Source organism: Hyla sarda, chromosome 3 (assembly GCF_029499605.1).
Source record: "Hyla sarda isolate aHylSar1 chromosome 3, aHylSar1.hap1, whole genome shotgun sequence".
Classification (NCBI taxonomy): Eukaryota; Metazoa; Chordata; class Amphibia; order Anura; family Hylidae; genus Hyla; species Hyla sarda.
Window position 1 is genome coordinate 232073266 of NC_079191.1, and position 19821 is coordinate 232093086.

The window sequence follows — 19821 nt, forward strand, 5'->3', positions numbered from 1 at the left end:
AAACCCTAAAGGACATGCGCAGTAAATGTACGGCGCTGCATAGTGTAATTTAGCGCACAGCTAAAGCTGTCAGCAGCCGCGGACCCGCCGGTAATGGCAGACATCAGCGATCGCGCTGATGTCTGCCATTAACTCCTCAGATGCCGTGATCAATGCAGATCACAGCATTTGTGGCAGTGTGACACTTATAATGACTGTTCTGATCGCTAGCGGCACTGCCACGGGGATCAGATCAGCCAAGATGACGGGCAGAGGTCCCCTCACCTGCCTCTGTTTGTCTCCCGGGGTCTTCTGCACTGACCTGCCTTTCAGCAGACCAGAGCAGAAGATTGCCGATAATACTGATCAGTGCTATGCCCTATGCATAGCACTGAACAGTATTAGCAATCTAATGATTGCTATAAATAGTCCCCTACGGGGACTAAAAAAGTGTAAAATAAATGTAAAAAAAGTTTTTAAAAAATTGAAAAAAAATTTGAAAAAGCCCCTCCCCCAATAAAGCTTTAAATCACCCCTTTTCCCCATATTAATACAAAAAAGCGTAAAAAGAACGATAAATAAGAAACATATTTTGTATCGCCGGGTGCATAAATGTCCAAACTATAAATATATAATGTTAATGATCCCCTAAGCAGAACGGCGTTAACGTAAAAAAAAAAAAAAGTAAAAAATTTCAGCTTTTTTTGTCACATCAAACTGCAATTTTTTTTTAGAAAAAGCGATCAAAAACTCACATATAGGCAAATGTGGTACCAAAACAAACTACAGATCATGGTGCAAAAAATGAGCCCTCAAACATCCCTGAATATGGAAAAATAAGAAAGTTAGAGGTGGTCCAAATAGGGCAATTGTAAACATACTTGTCACGATTCGGCTAGCTGGTCGTGGATCCTCTGTGTCAGCGAGGGATTGGCGTGGACCGTGCCGGTGGACCGGTTCTAAGATGCTACTGGTATTCACCAGAGCCCGCCGCAAAGCGGGATGGTCTTGCTGCGGCGGTAGCAACCAGGTCGTATCCACTAGCAATGGCTCAACCTCGCTGACTGCTGAGAAGGCGTGGGACAGAAGGACTAGGCAGAGACAAGGTCAGACGTAGCAGAAGGTCGGGGCAGGCGGCAAGGTTCGTAGTCAATATGGCAATAGCAGGAGGTCAGGAACACAGTATGGGTAAACACAGTAATAGCTTTCTCAAGGCACTAAGGCAACAAGATCCGGCAAGGGAGTTCAGGGGAAGAGAGGTATAAGTAGGGCAAGGAACAGGTGCAAGCTAATCAGGGTGATTGGGCCAGGCACCATCATTGGTGCACTGGCCCTTTAAATCTCAGAGCGCTAGCGCGCGCGCGCCCTAGAGAGCGGAGCCGCGCGTGCCAGAGCATGATAGCCGGGGACCGGGACAGGTAAGTGACCTGGGATGCGATTCGCGGGCATCCCCGCCGGCCATGTCAGTGCAGCGCTCCCGGTCAGCGGGTCTGACGGGGGCGCTGCAGGGAGAGAAACGCCGCGAGCGCTTCGGGGAGGAGCAGGGACCCGGAGCGCTCGGCGTAACAGAGGACGAGGACATCGGGAGCGACTGTAGAGTCTCCCTCCGGGGGACAGCGAAGTCCTGGGTATGCCCATGCATGGCAGACAGTCCAGAAGCAGTGGGAATGGGGAGGGGGGGCAGAGGGTGAGGTTTGACACGGGGCAGAGTGTCACCAGGATGGGGACTATGAGGGGGGACGGCACAGTCCTGACAGGCCTTGGGGAGACCAGGCACAGGAGGAGACACTGAGGACCGACAGACGGAGCTGGGAGCAGACGTGAGGCACTCCTTGCGGCAAGCAGGACCCCAATTCTTGATCTCCCCGGTGGTCCAGTCAAGGGTGGGAGAATGGTGCTGGAGCCATGGCAGACCGAGGAGGATTTCAGAGGTACAGCCGGGCAAAACCAAAAATTCAATTTCCTCGAGATGCGGTCCAATGTTCATAAGCAGGGGCACTGTGCGATAACGCACAGTGCAGCTTGACCCCGTTGACCGAAGAAATATAGAGCGGCTTGATGAGACGGGTCACCGGGATGCAGTACGTATCAAGCAAAGAGGCCAGAATAAAATTTCCAGAAGAACCAGAGTCCAAGACGGCCACAGCAGAGAAGGAGGAGTTGGCAGAAGGAGAAATCCGTACGGGCACAGAGAGAGATGGAGAAGCAGACTCCGTACCCAGAGACGCCAGGCCCACATGAGCAGGTTGCGTGCGTGCATTTTCCAGACGTGGAGGACGAATAGGGCAATTCACTAAGAAATGTTCGGTACTAGCGCAGTACAGACATAGATTTTTATCCCTATGGCGAGACCTCTCTTCAATAGTCAGGCGAGACCGATCTACTTGCATAGGCTCCTCGGCGGGAGGCACAGGGGTAGATTGCAAGGGATACCGAGAGAGAGGTGCCCAGGGATTAAGGTCTTTTTCCTGGCGAAGTTCCTGGTGTCTTTCCGAAAAACGCATGTCAATGCGGGTGGCCAAATGGATAAGTTCATGCAGGTAGGCAGGAATCTCTCGTGCGGCCAGCACATCTTTGATGTTACTGGATAGGCCTTTTTTAAAGGTCGCGCAGGGAGCCTCGTTGTTCCAAGATAATTCAGAAGCGAGAGTACGAAATCGGATGGCGCACTCGCCTACTGAAGAATTACCCTGGACCAGGTTCAGCAGGGCAGTCTCGGCAGAAGAAGCTCGGGCTGGTTCCTCGAAGACACTGCGAACCTCAGAGAAGAAGGAGTGTACAGAGGCGGTGACAGGGTCATCGCAGTCCCAGAGCGGTGTGGCCCAAGACAAAGCCTTCCCAGACAGGAGACTGACCACGAAAGCCACCTTCGACCGTTCTGTAGGAAATTGGTCCGACAACATCTCCAAATGTAGGGAACATTGTGACAGAAAACCACGGCAGAGTCTAGAGTCCCCATCAAATTTGTCCGGCAGGGACAAGCGGAGGTTAGGAGCGGCCGCTCGCTGCGGAGGAGGTGCAGGAGCCGGCGGAGGAGATGGTTGTTGCTGTTGCAGCTGCTGTAGCTGTGACTGAAGTTGCTGTAGCTGTGGCTGAAGTTGCTGAAGCTGTGACTGAAGTTGCTGTGTCATGGTGGTCAAGTACGACAACTGGTTTTCTTGTTGGGCGATCAGTCGGGATTGCTGGGCGACCAGCGTGGATATATCAGCGATACGTGGCAGCGGCACGTCAGCGGGATCCATGGCCGGATCTACTGTCACGATTCGGCTAGCTGGTTGTGGATCCTCTGTGTCAGCGAGGGATTGGCGTGGACCGTGCCGGTGGACCGGTTCTAAGATGCTACTGGTATTCACCAGAGCCCGCCGCAAAGCGGGATGGTCTTGCTGCGGCGGTAGCAACCAGGTCGTATCCACTAGCAACGGCTCAACCTCGCTGACTGCTGAGAAGGCGTGGGACAGAAGGACTAGGCAGAGACAAGGTCAGACGTAGCAGAAGGTCGGGGCAGGCGGCAAGGTTCGTAGTCAATATGGCAATAGCAGGAGGTCAGGAACACAGTTTGGGTAAACACAGTAATAGCTTTCTCAAGGCACTAAGGCAACAAGATCCGGCAAGGGAGTGCAGGGGAAGTGAGGTATAAGTAGGGCAAGGAACAGGTGCAAGCTAATCAGGGTGATTGGGCCAGGCACCATCATTGGTGCACTGGCCCTTTAAATCTCAGAGCGCTGGCGCGCGCGCGCGCCCTAGAGAGCAGAGCCGCGCGCGCCAGAGCATGACAGCCGGGGACCGGGACAGGTAAGTGACCTGGGATGCGATTCGCGGGCGGGCTCGTCCCGCTATGCGAATCGCATCCCCGTCGGCCATGTCAGTGCAGCGCTCCCGGTCAGCGGGTCTGACCGGGGCGCTGCAGGGAGAGAAACGCCGCGAGCGCTTCGGGGAGGAGCAGGGACCCGGAGCGCTCGGCGTAACAATACTGATTTTGTAAAAAAAAGATTTTTTAACAGCAATGCAATAATAGAAATGTATGTAACCATGGGTATCATTTTAATTATATTGACCCAGAGAATAAAGAAAACATGTAATTGTTACCGAAAAGTGTACAGTGCGAAAATGAAACCCCACAAATTAGCAAAATTTGGATTTTCGTTTGTTTCATTACACAAAAATTTTTTGGGGGGTTGTCAGTAGTGATACCCGCTGTGATCTGTTCTTACCTGCAAGAACTACTACTCCTAACATGGAGCGACTAGGTTTTGTCGGGCGTTTTGAAAATCCAGCCTCTGAGCCCGAAATTGCTGACAAAGGCCAAAAGGATTAAAAAATGACAAACTGAAAAACGCCAAGTGAATCTGGCATTTTGCAGTTTACTATTGACTTGCAGCTGACAATTGGACGCAGCGTTTTTTCACTGAAAAAACGCTGTGCGGGAAAATTGGCATTTTTTACGGCGTTTTTGCAACAAAAAAAAACTCAATGGAATTCCAGCCTTAAAGTCATACAGAAAACAATTACTTAAGTTATAACTGCTAAAGATGATGCTACAAACTATTGATTTATGGAGTGTACTTAGTTTTTCACACGTGGCGTTTCCATTTTAGCTTCCTTTTTGTTAAATAAATAATGACACGGTGCAATCTGTTGTTTTTCATCCGCATCTGAGATGCATTTACCTAATGTTAAGACCTTCTAAGGACCAGATGTTTTGGGCTATGTCCTGATATGTAAAACCACAGAGGATGTGCATTCTTTTTCTAATAACTGTGAGTGGCAAATACACTGAGATATATCTGATGCCACTGTCTGCAAGCGAGGATATGATTGTTAAAAATCCGACATTAGAGACAGTCTGATTATCTGCCAAGACATTAGATATTAGTAATAGGAGATGATAACTGGACCCCCGAGCAGCCAGGAGTTGTCTCTCAACTCTCAGATGGTGCATTAACTTGCAGCTTGCAGTAGGCCGAGATAATTAAGCTTTGGAGAACAAGAAGAATTTTACATTTGATTTATGGAAAATGGCATCCGGTCTGTCACTGTAAGTGTAATGGTTCCTAGAATCTGAAAGAGCAGCCGAAGCACTAATTTAACCCTCGATTGGCATTATATATTTACAGTCATAAAATGCCTCATATTAGTAACCCTTATGTGAGGCACATGGTGGTTAATACTGTGAGGTACATGATGAGGCTACTTACTATTATGCTTGTTCACACAACAGATTTGTTGCAGACATTTCTGAAATGAAAATCAGTACTACTCATCTGAATTGGGTTGACAGTGCAAAAAGCACATGGATTTCTGCAAGCTCCATTTAGATAAATGGGACCATCACAGAAAAGTTTGTGTGAACGCAGCCAGGGTATGGCCGCATGCTGCAGCAATACCATGACAATTTTGACACAAATTTGCTGCAGATTTGCCAATGTGGATTTAAGAACACATATGCTACAATTTTAAAGAAAACTACTCTGTGTGGAAAATACACAGTTAATTCACAGTTACACATTGAATTATTAATTAAGGATCTCCATGTGCCTTACATTATTTACCTTTTAACTTTAGTAAGCAAGCCCCTTTGTCCCCATCAGTAACCCCCATGCACCCCAAGGGGCTTAGTACTAGTGTTGGGCACGAATATTGGCATTTAAAATTTTTATTGTGAATATCGCAAATTTGCGAATTCGCGAATATTGCGAATATATTCATTGATAACCTCTGACAAGTGTATTTGCATCATTCTAATTGCCCTACAAATGAAAAGAAGGAATATGCGAATATTCACATATGCGAATATGCGCATATGCGAATATTCGCATATGCGAATATAACGAATATGGGAAATTCATAAATATATTCGTGATATATAGCGAATTCGAATATGGCCAATGCCGCTCATCACTACTTAGCACAAATGAAAAGCACATGATATTATAAAATTACTTAATATTAATGTCAAGCAGATTATATTATACATTTTGTAATTCCATGTACATTAATCCTCCTAATTTCTTTGCTTCACCCCTTCCCTTCCCATTTATTACAAAGTCTTAAAGCTGTATTAACCAGATTCAGGTACATTTTTTGCCATAGTCTGCGACAACCACTGTAATCAGAAGCAATGAACACACAGCAAAATACACATTTGACATTGTTATAAGGGTTCTCTAGTAGAGCCCTGCATTGGGTTTGGGAACCTGCAGGATCCCAATCTGGAGGCAGGAGGGGGTCAGGCGCTATGCCTGCGGGTCTCGCAAATCTCGCACACCACAGACCCAGCCTCTATGACAGCCTGCAAATTTATAGACACCCCTGATTTAAAGTGGTCGTGGTGTAAGCAGCCTGTTGAGGATCTGCTGGACGGGCTGCCACCTCTTTAAATCAGTGAGACGTGGCGGCTGCTGGCACTGACATTTTAATTTCCCCACCCACCTCCTCTTCCCCCTCAAACGATCTTCTTGCTGTTGCCTGTCCTGTGTCCTCTTCTGGGCTCCTGCAGGCTCAGGTTAAGGGTAATGGCGGGTCAAACGTCTACTGACAAGTGACGTCCTCCCAATCCGCGGCATGACGTCAGGGGTGTCATTCATCAGTGCAGTGCAGAGAACGTCAAACCTGCCATGACCCTGCACCCGAGCCTGCGTGAGCCCACCAGAGTATACTGGGCAGGTAACAGCAAGAGGATCAGACGGAGAAGGAAGGGGGAATGTTGAAATGGCACAGTGGAGGGGGGGGGCATGTGAAAATTGCACAGGGAGATTAAACTAGCACGGGGGGTGTTAAAATGGCATGGGGGATTGGGGATGTTAAAATGGGACTGAGGCATTAAAATGGGACAGAGGGTGGGAGGACTTAAAATGGCACAAGGGTGATCAGATGGGCATTTTAGCAGGAGCAGGCGGGATTGGACAAACATGTTAACAGGAGCGGGCGAGATTGAAAACATTTCTTGCATGAGCGGGCGGGAGTGGAACATACACTTTGCGAGAGTGGGCAGGAATGGTCAAAAATGCAGTGGGAGCAAGATTAAAAAGACAGTCCCACACAGGGCTCTATTCTCTAGCCCCTTTCTTGCAGCCAATCTGATAGTGGCCATTGTGAGATATTGTCTGACACCAAGCAGCAATAACTGTTCTGTCTTATTGTCTTATGTTCTCAGATATGTACCTAATGCCTTTTGCGCCTCCTAGTGAGGTGCTGTATCAGCAGTCCAACCACCTCACCTCCCCCACATGCGTGCATCTACACTTTACCCCTCTCCCTTCCCATACAGTTAAATGAAGTGACTGAAAATTGACATCTTCTCTGTTTGGCATTGTCCTCTTCTCCTTCCCTTCTGGCTGAGATTGCTATGACAACTTCTTTCAGACAAAATCTTGTCTCTTCAGCGTCTGCAAGACAAACATGTTAGGCTTCACATTCTTCCAGTGCCCGCCCCACTTCTACACAATCTCCCCATCGATAGGCCCCAAACTGTAATAATGCTCTCTTTGGTATCCTGCACAATAAAAGTGGGTAGAATAGTAGGTCCCCCATTAAATAGGCATTAGGAAGATAATTATGTCCCACAGCAGTTAGTTTCCTTACTAGATAGTCCCCCTATAAGCAGGAATATAGGAAGACAGGTAAATGCATCATTAGGTAGTCAGATCAACCCCCCAAGTAGGTAAATATGTTGATACGTAGGCAGCCCGGTAGGTATCTAGCCAGGTAGGGAGGTAAGTAGGTAGCCAGATAGGTAGCTAGTTTTGTAGGTGTGGGTATGTAGCTAGGTAGGTAAATAGATAGGTAGCCAAGTAGCTGAGGAGATAAGTAGGTAGGTAGCTATGTAGCTAGGTAGGTAGCCAGGTATGTACGTAGGTATGTAGGAAGGTAAATAAGCAGGTGGGTACATTAATAAGTAGGTAGGTAGGAGGATAGCTATGTAGATAGGTACAACCAAAGGATAAGTTAGCCAGCACTATTGATTCCAAACTATTATATGACCTGGCTTACAGGTGCACGCTGCTGGGCTAAATATACAGCAAAAGGAGAATACAGCAGCACACTGCTAGCACAAAGATATAGATAAAACATGAGTATATAGATACAACATGAAAAGCTATACAGCTATGGTGCAATAAATGGACATATTATTATGAAGTTATGAAATAGTGAGGTACTTAGCTTGCAATTTGGCGGCCAAATAGGTTGGATCGTCCCACCACGGTAAGGTGACCTCATTGGGACGGACCCTACGCTATGAATATGCCTCTGTGTGATCAGTTCAGCAGGCATTGCAGGATCTGAAGCATCCAAGACACCTCACATACACCTGATATAGGTGGGTGGGGTTCAAGAGCCAACATTTTGATTCCAAACTATTATATTGACCTGGCTTACAGGTGCATACATATTTAGCCCAGCAGCGTGCACCTGTAAGCCAGGTCCATATAATAGTTTGGAATCAATAGTGCTGGCTAACTTATCCTTTGGTTGTATTACACATACGGGGGAGTGGCTACCTCCATGTTGGCTCTTGCACCCCACCCACCTATATCAGGTGTATATAAGATGTCTTGGATGTTTCAGATCCTGCAATGCCTGCTGAACTGATCACACAGAGGCATATTCATAGTGTAGGGTCCGTCCCAATGAGGTCACCTTACCGTGGTGGGACGGTCCAAGCTATTTGGCTGCCAAATTGCAAGCTAAGTACTTCACTATTTCATAACTTCATAATGTTATATGTCCATTTATTGCACCATAGCTGTATAGCTTTTCATGTTGTATCTATATACTCATGTTTTATCTACATCTTTGTGCTAGCAGTGTGCTGCTGTATTCTCCTGTTGCTGTATATTTAGCCCAGCAGCGTGCACCTGTAAGCCAGGTCCATATAATAGTTTGGAATCAATAGTGCTGGCTAACTTATCCTTTGGTTGTATTACACATACGGGGGAGTGGCTACCTCCATATACTCATGTTTTATCTATATCTTTGTGCTAGCAGCGTTCTGATGTATTCTCCTGTTGCTATGTAGGTAGGTAGCTAGGTAGGTAGGTAACTAGGTAGGTAACCAAGAAGCTAGGTAAGTATCTATATCAGTAAGTAAGTAGCTAAATAGCTAGCTAAGTATGCAGGGGGAAACATAGCCAAGTAGCTGGGTAGATATGTAGGTAACCAGGTGACTAGGTAAGTAGCTATGTAGACAGAGAGGTAGGTACATGAACAGGTAGCTAGGTACGTAAGTAGGTAGCTAGGTAGGTAGCTATGTGGGTAGGTAGTCAAGTAGCTAGGTAGATAGCCATGTAGGTAGCTAGGTAGGTAGCCAGGTAGCTCTGTAGGTAGATAGCCAGGTAGCCAGCCTAGTAGGTAGCAAAGTAGATGGCCAGGGCGGTATCTTTAACACTGGCACCTGAGCACTACATCTTTAAATGGGCACTGTCAGATTGAAAAACTTTTTATATGTTGTACATCTTGGCAAAACATTAACCTTCCTAGTATACTTCATAAGAAAATGTTATTTCCTTTTTTTTATAGCAATCATGACTGAAAAATAAAAATAAATAAAAAAAAACACCCCATACCATCCAGAAAATAATTTTGTCTGGCTGCAGCATCATTGTTTTCCAAGCCAAACCACAGGCATGGTCATAGTCTAGTAAGTAAAGGGTGGGACTCGCACTCCTCTGTGCTCACTCCTTTCCGATCAGACTGCAGCATGCAAAAAAGGGAGGAGAGGATTAAATTGCAGCCTGCAGTGATTGGATGAAAAAAACTAGGAGGAAGATAAGTCATAGAGTGTGGACACGCCCCATTCAAAGCACAGAATAACAAAGCAAGTGAGCAACAGATAGAAAGAATTTGTGAGAAATCAAAAAATTATGTACATGATCAGGATTAGGTACCGAACCACATATTATTATTTTTTGTGGGATATGACAGGTATGCTTGAACACTGGCTACCTCTGTATACGATCTATAGATGATTTTTTAAATTACTTGGAGACAGGTCTTCTATGGATGTAGTTTTCAGGCTCTATATAACGGACTTTTCTTTTAAATATCAAAATACCCAGGAACAGTTTACCCCTAAACTGGTAAACCTGTGTTCACACCTGCATCACCAATTGCATTCCTTGTTGTGTGACAGAAGACAGAGACCAACAGCACTCTATATACACATTGATTGACTTATAATAGGGGGGTTTTAGGTCCCTTCGTGGTACTTGCTATTCGTCAATCTTATATGTTTCTATTGCGAAATGGTAACATACCCCTCCAAAGATAAGAATGAAAATTCTTTGCTCTGCTAATGATAACTATAGAATCACCAAAATATTCAGCACAAAACCCATGGGAGTGTGTTCCACTGTATTTATGGAAGGAAATCTAATAAAAAGCAATAAACACTAAGTAAACTAATACACAAGCTGTTAGATTTCTTTTTAAGTGTTTTGTTCGTCTGCCATATATACACCAAATGGCATATTAAGCCACTAACAGAAAATACATTATTTATCTTAATTAGCTACCCCACAGTGGTTGGTGAATACTAGAAAATAATATATTCTTTTTCATAACTTAGCCTATTTTAAATGAAATGTACTTACAGTACACACAGAACATATTACCCTGTAGCTTAATCTATATATATATATATATATATATATATATATATATATATATATAAAACTCAACGTGTGTGTGTGTGTGTTTGTGTATGTTCCAGCATCACGTCCAAATGGCTAAAGATATTAACATGAAACCTGGTACACATGTTACTTATATGTCAACAACAAACATAGGATAGGTGATTTAACCCTTACTCACCCCCATTTGCCAGGGGCGGGGTTTATGTTTAAAGTCCCATACAAGTCAATGGGAAATATATGTTACTGCATAACTTCCAAACGGCTTGAGATATTTCAATAATACTTGGTCACATGTTACTTATATGTCCACTTAAAATATAGGATAGTTAATTTAACCCTTAACTACCCCCATTTGTTAGTGTCAGGATTTTTGTCCCATGCAGATCAATGGTAAATGTATGTTCCCACATAACTTCCATACGGCTGGAGATATTTCAATACCTGGTACACATATTACGGGTCGGGATAGGAGGATGGGATAGGAGGATGGGATAGGAGGTAGGGATAGGAGGTCGGGATAGGAGGTCGGGATAGGAGGACTGGATAGGAGGTCAGGATAGAAGGACCAGGATAGGAGGACGGGATAGGAGGTCGAGATAGGAGGACGGGATATGAGGACGGGATAGGAGGATGGGATAGGAGGCCAGGATATGAGGACGGGATAGGAGGTCAAGATAGGAGGTCGAGATAGGAGATCGAGATAGGAGGTTGGGATAGATGGACTGGATAGGAGGACGTGATAGTAGGTCGGGATAGGAGGTCGAGATAGGAGGACGGGATAGGAGGTCGGGATAGGAGGTCGGGATAGGAGGTTGGGATAGGAGGACGGGATAGGAGGTCAGGATATAAGGACGGGATGGGAGGTCAGGATAGGAGGTCGTGATAGGAGGTCGTGATAGGAGGACGAGATAGGAGGACGGGATAGGAGGTCGGGAAAAGAGGTCAATATAGGAGGTCGGGATAGGAGGTCGGGATAGGAGATCAAGATAGGAGGTCGAGATTGGAGGACGGGATTTGAGGTCAGGATAGGATGTCGAGATAGGAGGTCGAGATAGAAGGACGGGATAGGAGGTCGGGATAGGAGGACGGGATAGGAGGACAGGATAGGAGGTCGAGATAGGAGGTCGGGATATGAGGTCGGGATATGAGTACGGGATGTGAGGATGGGATATGAGGTCGAGATATGATGACGGGATTGGAGGTCGGGATATGAGGACGGGATATGGGGTTGGGATATGACAACAATATATGAGGACGGAATATGAAGTCAAAAGCTTCCTCCCCAACAAGGATTAGGAAGGAAAAACCGGGCAACATCGGGTATTCAGCTAGTCTATATATATAAAACTCAATGTGTGTGTGTGTGTGTGTGTGTGTGTATGTGTGTGTGTGTGTATGTATGTGTGTATGTTCCAGCATCACGTCCAAACGGCTGAAGATATTGACATGAAACTTGGCACACATGTTACTTATATGTCAGCAACAAACATAGGATAGGTAATTTGACCCTTACTAACCCCCATTTGCCAAGGTTGGGTTTTTTGTTTAACCCCTTAAGACCCAGGCTTTTTCTGTTTTTTCATTTTCAATTTTTCCTCCTTAACTTTAAAAAATCATAACTCTTTAAAATTTTCACCTAAAATTATATATAATGGCTTATTTTTTTGCGTCACTAATTCTACTTTGTAATGACATTAGTCATTTTACCCAAAAATCGGGAAAAAAATCAATGTGCGACAAAATTGATAAAAAAAACACTATTTTGCAAGTTTTGGGGGCTTCCGTTTTTACGCAGTCCATTTTTCGGAAAAAATGACACCTTATCTTTATTTTGTAGGTCCATATGGTTAAAATGATACCCTACTTGTATAGGTTTGATTTTGTATGACTTCAGAAAAAAATCATGAATACATGCAGGAAAATTTATACATATATTTACACTGTGTTTTTTTTATTCTTGGAAATGCCGGGTGATTCAAACTTTTATTAGGGGAAGGATGATTGAAAGGGTTAATGATTTTTTTTAAACTTTTCTTATGCAATATTATAGCTCCTATAGGGGGCTATAACATTGCATTAACTGATCTTTTATACTGATTGATGCATCTCCATAGGAATGGATCAATCAGTGTTTTCGGCGATTGAATGCTCAAGCCTGGATCTCAGGCTTGAAGCATTCATTCGGCGATCGGACAGCGCAGGAGAAAGTAAGACAACCTCCTCCTGTGCTACAGCTGTTCGGGATGCCGTGATTATACCGCGGCGATTCCGAACAGCTCCCTGCATCATATCGCGGCGGGCCCAGCGTCGTAGTGAAGCTGGGACCCTCCGCTAATAGCGCACAGCGCTGATCGCGGTGCCACGCGCTATTAACCCTTTAGCCGCGCGCTCAAAGCTGAGCCCCACGGTTAAAGGGTTAATAGCGCGTGGCACCGCGATCAGCGCTGTGCGCTATTAGCGGAGGGTCCCGGCTTCACTACGACGCTGGGCCCGCTGCGATATGATGCGGGGACACCGTGTGACCCCGCGTTATATCGCACGACCGGGACCCAGGACGTACCCATACGTCCTGGGTCTTTAAGAGGTTAAAGTCCCATACAAGTCTATGGGAAATATATGTTACTGCATAACTTCCAAACGGCTGGAGATATTTCAATACCTGGTACATATATTACGGGTCGGGATAGGAGGTCAGGATAGGAGGACGGGATAGGAGGTCGGAATAGGAGGTTGGGATAGGAGGTCAAGATAGGAGGTCGGGATAGGAGGACGGGATAGGAGGTCAGGATAGGACGTCAGGATAGGAGGTCAAGATAGGAGGTCGGGATAGGAGGTCAGGAAAGGAGGTCGGGAAAGGAGGTCGGGATAGGAGGTCGGGATAGGAGGCCATGATAGGAGGTCGAGATAGGATGTCGAGATAGGAGGTCGAGATAGGAGTATGGGATAGGAGGACGGGATAGGAGGTCGTGATAGGAGATCAAGATAGGAGGTCAAGATAGGAGGTCGAGATAGGAGGATGGGATAGGAGGACGAGATAGGAGGATGGGATAGGAGGACGGGATAGGAGGACAGGAAAGGAGGACGGAATAGGAGGTCTGGATAGGAGGTCGGGATAGGAGGTCAAGATTGGAGGACCGGATAGGATGTCAAGATAGGAGAACAGGATATGAGGATGGGATAGGAGGTCAGGATAGGAGGTCGGGATAGGAGGACAGGATAGGAGGACTGGATAGGACAGGAGAAGAGGTCGGATAGGAGGTCAGGATAGGACGTCAGGATAGGAGGTCAAGATAGGAGGTCGGGATAGGAGGTCAGGATAGGAGGACGGGAAAGGAGGTCAGGAAAGGAGGTCGGGATAGGAGGTCGTGATAGGAGGTCGAGATAGGAGGTCTAGATAGGAGTATGGGATAGGAGGATAGGATAGGAGGACGGGATAGGAGGGCAGGATAGGAGGTCAGGATAGGAGGTCGGGATAGGAGGTCGAAATGGGATAGGAGATGGGATAAGAGGACATGATAGGAGGACGGGATAGGAGGACAGGATAGGAGGTCGGGATAGGAGGTCGGGATAGGAGGACGTGATAGGAGATCGAGATAGGAGGTCGAGATAGGAGGACGGGATAGGAGGACAGGATATGAGGTCAGGATAGGAGGTCGAGATGGGATAGGAGATGGGATAGGAGGACGGGATAGGAGGATGGGAAAGGAGGACGGAATAGGAGGTCTGGATAGGAGGTCGGGATAGGAGGTCATGATTGGAGGACGGGATAGGATGTCAAGATAGGAGGACAGGATATGAGGACGGGATAGGAGGTCAGGATAGGAGGTCGGGATAGGAGGACAGGATAGGAGGACTGGATAGGGCGGGATAAGAGGTCGGGATAGGAGGTCAGGATAAGAAGTCGGGATAGGAGGTCGGGATAGGAGGTCGGGATATGGGGTTGGGATGACAACAATATATGAGGAAGGGATATGAAGTCAAAAACTTCCTCTGTGGATTTTCCTTCACAACAAGGATTAGGAAGGAAAAACCGGGCAGTGCAGGCTACTCAGCTGGTTATTTATATATAACTCAATGTGTGTATGTGTGTGTGTGTGTGTATGTTCCAGCATCACGTCCAAACGGCTGAGGATATTAACATGAAACTTGGCACACATGTTACTTGTATGTCAACAACAAACATAGAAGAGGTGATTTAACCCTTACTCACCCCCATTTGCCAGGGTCAGGGTTTTTGTTTCAAGTCCCATACAAGTCTATGGGAAATAAATGTTACTGCATAACTTCCAAACGGCTGGATTTATTTCTAAAATACTTGGTTACATGTTATTTATATGTCCACTTAAAATATAGGATAGTTAATTTAACCCTTAACTACCCCCATTTGTGAGGGTCGGGGTTTTTGTTTAAAGTCCCATGCAAATCAATGGGAAATGTATGTTCTCACATAACTTCCGTATGGCTGGATACATTTTAATAATACCTGGTACACATATTACTTATATGTCAAATAAAAAGATATGATAGTTAAATTAACCCTTATCTACACCCTTATATAAAAGATGGGTTTTTGTTTCATGTCCCATGCGAGTATATGGGACTTATGTTCCACTCTGCATCTCCTGGTGAATGTTTCAATGAGGATGACATATGAGGAATGGATATGAGGGCTGGATAGGAGGTTGAGATATGAGGTCAAGATATGAGGACGGGATATGAGGACAGGATATGAGGACGGGAGAGGTCAAGATATGAGAGCAGGATTGGAGGTCGGGATATGAAGTCCAGATATGAGGGTGGGATGTGATGTTGGGATATGAGGTTGAGATATGAGAATGCGATATGGGGATGGGATATGGGGTTGGGCTATGACAACAATATATGGGGTTGGGATATGACAACAATATATGGGGTTGGGATATGACAACAATATATGGGGATGGGATATGAAGTCAAAAGCTTCCTCCCTTGTTGATTTTCCTCCCCAAGAAGGATGAATAAGGAAAAACCGGGCAATGCTGGGTACTCAGCTAGTATTTAATAAAACACATTTTTGCTTCACTCTGAATTTCATAAATCATAAACACACTCACAAAATGAAGAATCTATGTATATTTTCACAGTCATACTATTTGAATATAAAAATGTTCATGCTTTTCAGGATAAGTTCACAACATATAGGTCTCAGCACAAGTAATGTGCAATGGATATGTTTATTTCCACAACCAAGAAAGGCATTTTTAGTTCAAACACATGCTATAAAAATGTGGAAATAAGTTGCCCGGTTTTTCCTTCCTCATTCTTGTTGGGGAGGAAAATCAACAAAGGAAGAAGCTTTTGACTTCATATCCCATCCCCATATATTGTTGTCATATCCCAACCCTATATCCCGTCTCCATATCCCATCCTCATATCCCGTCCTCATATCCAGTCCTCATATCTCGACCTCATGTCTAGACCTCATATCCCGACCTCTTATCCCGTCCTCATATCCCTTCCTCATATCCCGACCTTAGATCCCGATCTCATATCTCGACCTCATATCTCAACCTCATATCCCGTCCTCATATCTCAACCTCATATCTCGACCTCCTATCCTGTCCTCATATGCCATCCTCATATCCTGTCCTCATATCCCGACCTTAGATCCCGACCTCATATCTCCACCTCACCTCATATCTCAACCTCCTGTCTTCATATCTCGACCTCCTATCCCGTCCTCATATCCTGTCCTTATATCCAGTCCTTATAACCCGACCTCATATCCCATCATCATATCCCATCATCTTTTATATAAGGGTGAAGATAAGGGTTAATTTAACTATCATATCTTTTTATTTGACATATAACTAATATGTGTACCAGGTATTATTGAAATATCTCCAGCCGTAGTTATGTGGGAAAATACATTTCCCATTGATTTGCATGGAACTTTAAACAAAAACCCCGACCCTCACAAATGGGGGTAGTTAAGGGTTAAATTAACTATCATATATTTTAAGTGGACATATAAGTAACATGTGACCAAGTATTTTCGAAATATCTCCAGCCGTTTGAAAGCCATCCAGTAACATATATTTCCCATAGACTTGTATGGAACTTTATAAAAAAAAAAACTGACTCTGGCAAATGGGGGTGAGTAAGGGTTAAATGACCTATCCTATGTTTGTCTTTGACATATAAGTAACATGTGTGCCAAGTTTCATGTTAATATCTTCAGCCGTTTGGACGTGATGCTGGAACATATACGCCACTACAAGCAGACACACTGCGATGTGCGAGTGGCCGTGTGCATGCGCAGTATACTCACACATTGCGGCAGCTCTCGGCCTAGTTCATAGAGCAGGGGAATCGGGCACAATGTGTGCGAATACACCGCGCATGCGCAGCGACTCGCACATCGCTTCAGTGTGTCTGCTTGTAGCGGCGTATTACCGCTCCGAGCAGGCACCTGGAAAGGCAGCATACAGCGGTCCTTCAGCGGTGGATCCGCAGCGTAATACGAGCTGGGGATACGCTCTTGTGAACGTACCCTTTGCCTCTCTATTACTGCCCTTGTCTCAGTGCTTGTTCACATCAATTATTCCCTAGGCGATGTGTGCATGTCTGAATACCAGCAAAAAACTTTTTGACCCCTTAAGGACACATGACGTACTGGAACGTCATGTGTCCACTCCCGATCTATAACGCGGGGCCACGGCGTGGCCCCGCGTCATAGCGGGTCGGGCCCGGCCTCTAACAACGGCCGGGACCCGTGGCTAATAGCGCGCGGCATTGATCGCTGTGCCGCGCGCTATTAACCCTTTAGACGCGGCGTTCAAAGTTGAACGCCGCGTCTAAAGTGAAACCGAAAGCATGCCGGCTAGCTCAGTGGGCTGTTCGGGATAGCCGCGGTGAAATCGCGGCATCCCGAACAGCTGACAGGACAGCGGGAGGGCCCCTACCTGCCTCCTCGCTGTCCGATCGCCGAATGACTGCTCAGTGCCTGAGATCCAGGCATGAGCAGTCATGCGGCAGAATCATCGATCACTGGTTTCTTATGAGAAACCAGTGATCAATGTAAAAGATCAGTGTGTGCAGTGTTATAGGTCCCTATGGGACCTATAACACTGCAAAAAAAAAGTGCAAAAAAAAAGTGAATAAACATCATTTAACCCCTTCCCTATTAAAAGTTTGAATCACCCCCCTTTTCCCATAAAAGAAAAAACACAGTGTAAATAAAAATAAAAATAAACATAAATGGTATCGCCGCGTGCGGAAATGTCCGAATTATAAAAATATATCGTTAATTAAACCGCACGGTCAATGGCGTGCGCGCAAAAAAATTCCAAAGTCCAAAATAGTGCATTTTTGGTCACTTTTTATATCATGAAAAAATGAATAAAAAGCGATCAATAAGTCCTATCAATGCAAAAATGGTACCGTTAAAAACTTCAGATCACGGCGCAAAAAATGAGCCCTCATACCGCCCCATACACGGAAAAATAAAAAAGTTATAGGGGTCAGAAGATGACAATTTTAAACGTATAAATTTTTCTGCATGAAGTTATGATTTTTTCCAGAAGTGCGACAAATTCAAACCTGTATAAGTAGGGTATCATTTTAATCGTATGGACCTACAGAATAAAGATAAGGGGTCATTTTTACCGAAAAATGTACTACGTAGAAACGGAAGCCCCCAAAAGTTACAAAATGGCGTTTTTTTTTTTCAATTTTGTCTCACAATGATTTTTTTTCCCGTTTCACCGTAGATTTTTGGGCACAATGACTGACGTCATTACAAAGTAGAATTGGTGGTGCAAAAAATAAGCCATCATATGGATTTTTAGGTGCAAAATTGAAAGAGTTATGATTTTTTAAAGGCAAGGAGCAAAAAACGAAAATGCAAAAACGGAAAAAACCCCGGTCCTTAAGGGGTTAAATGGATACTACTGTTTACGTACGGTGTGCAGGTAGCCTTTAATACACCAAACATTGCATAGGCAAGGTCACAGGCTCAGTTTGCACAGCACAAAGTTTAAGAGGCTCAAATGTAAGGCTTTGTCCAGTCTACAAAGGAGGAAAATGCAGAAAAAGTCATATGACCTCTTACATGACACGATCTAACAGGTGCTACCCCATTGTAGACACAGCCCATATTATTTATTTTAAAAAAAGGACAGCATCCTTTCTGTATATACATTGCTCTCGCACCCAGCCAGCAAAATGTAAAGTTAGCAGCGATGCATACAATGTATTCATTGCAACTTAACACTGCACAGGAGTAGTAAATTCAGTGATAGTGATTTATGTGTGTTGTATTACAGATTTTTACCGTACAGATCTGTACATGGCTTTGAGGAGGGCCCCTAGAAATGTATTATGTGCAGGTCCCTAATATACATACAAAAGATGAATGCCTCCTAATGAAAGCAGAGTAGGTATACTACTAACATAGACTAGCTACTGTAGAAACAATAGAGAATTAAAAGTATATGAAGGAGGTGAACATAGTGTAACCCTCCTCATATTATTGCCCAAGTATTTCCAAAGTAGATGTATATTTATAGCCCATTTCTCATCTCCATTTACAGGAAAAAAAAATTAACTGACAAAAATATGATATTATAATAAACAACACAGCAATGAAAAACTAATTAGTAGTTAGGAAAACCTGGAGGAACAAGAGGCTACTTTCTAAACACATAGCTGCTATTTATAAACATAACCTAAGGGTACAGATCAAAAGGGAACGCCGAGAAATCAAATTAAATCTAAGGTTGTGGAAGATAGTTGAGGTTACTTTAAATGCATTAAACATGATCTCAGCAAAGTGTTTTAACTTTCATATTTCTTTTAAGCTGACATCTAATCACTTCTGGGTTTTCTTGATGCTGGAAAATTGCTAGACAGAACAGCCATTATCACCTTTTATAGTGACATTGTCTCAGTCAAGCAGGATATACACTGCTTGCTGTTCACACTATATAGTTCTTATGGGTTCAAGGCATAAGAAGCTTAACATATTCCTCCTGTTGAAAATGATACTTTACTGCACAGCATTTTATACAGGATTGTAAAAGTTAATGAGCGCTCATGATCTATGGCTTGACAGGGCATCTGTTCTCATCCTATAATGACATAATATCCACCCAAGTTTGTTGTGCAAAGATAGAAATACAAAATAATGAAAAACAAAACTGTACATTACATGATTATGTGAACATTTCCT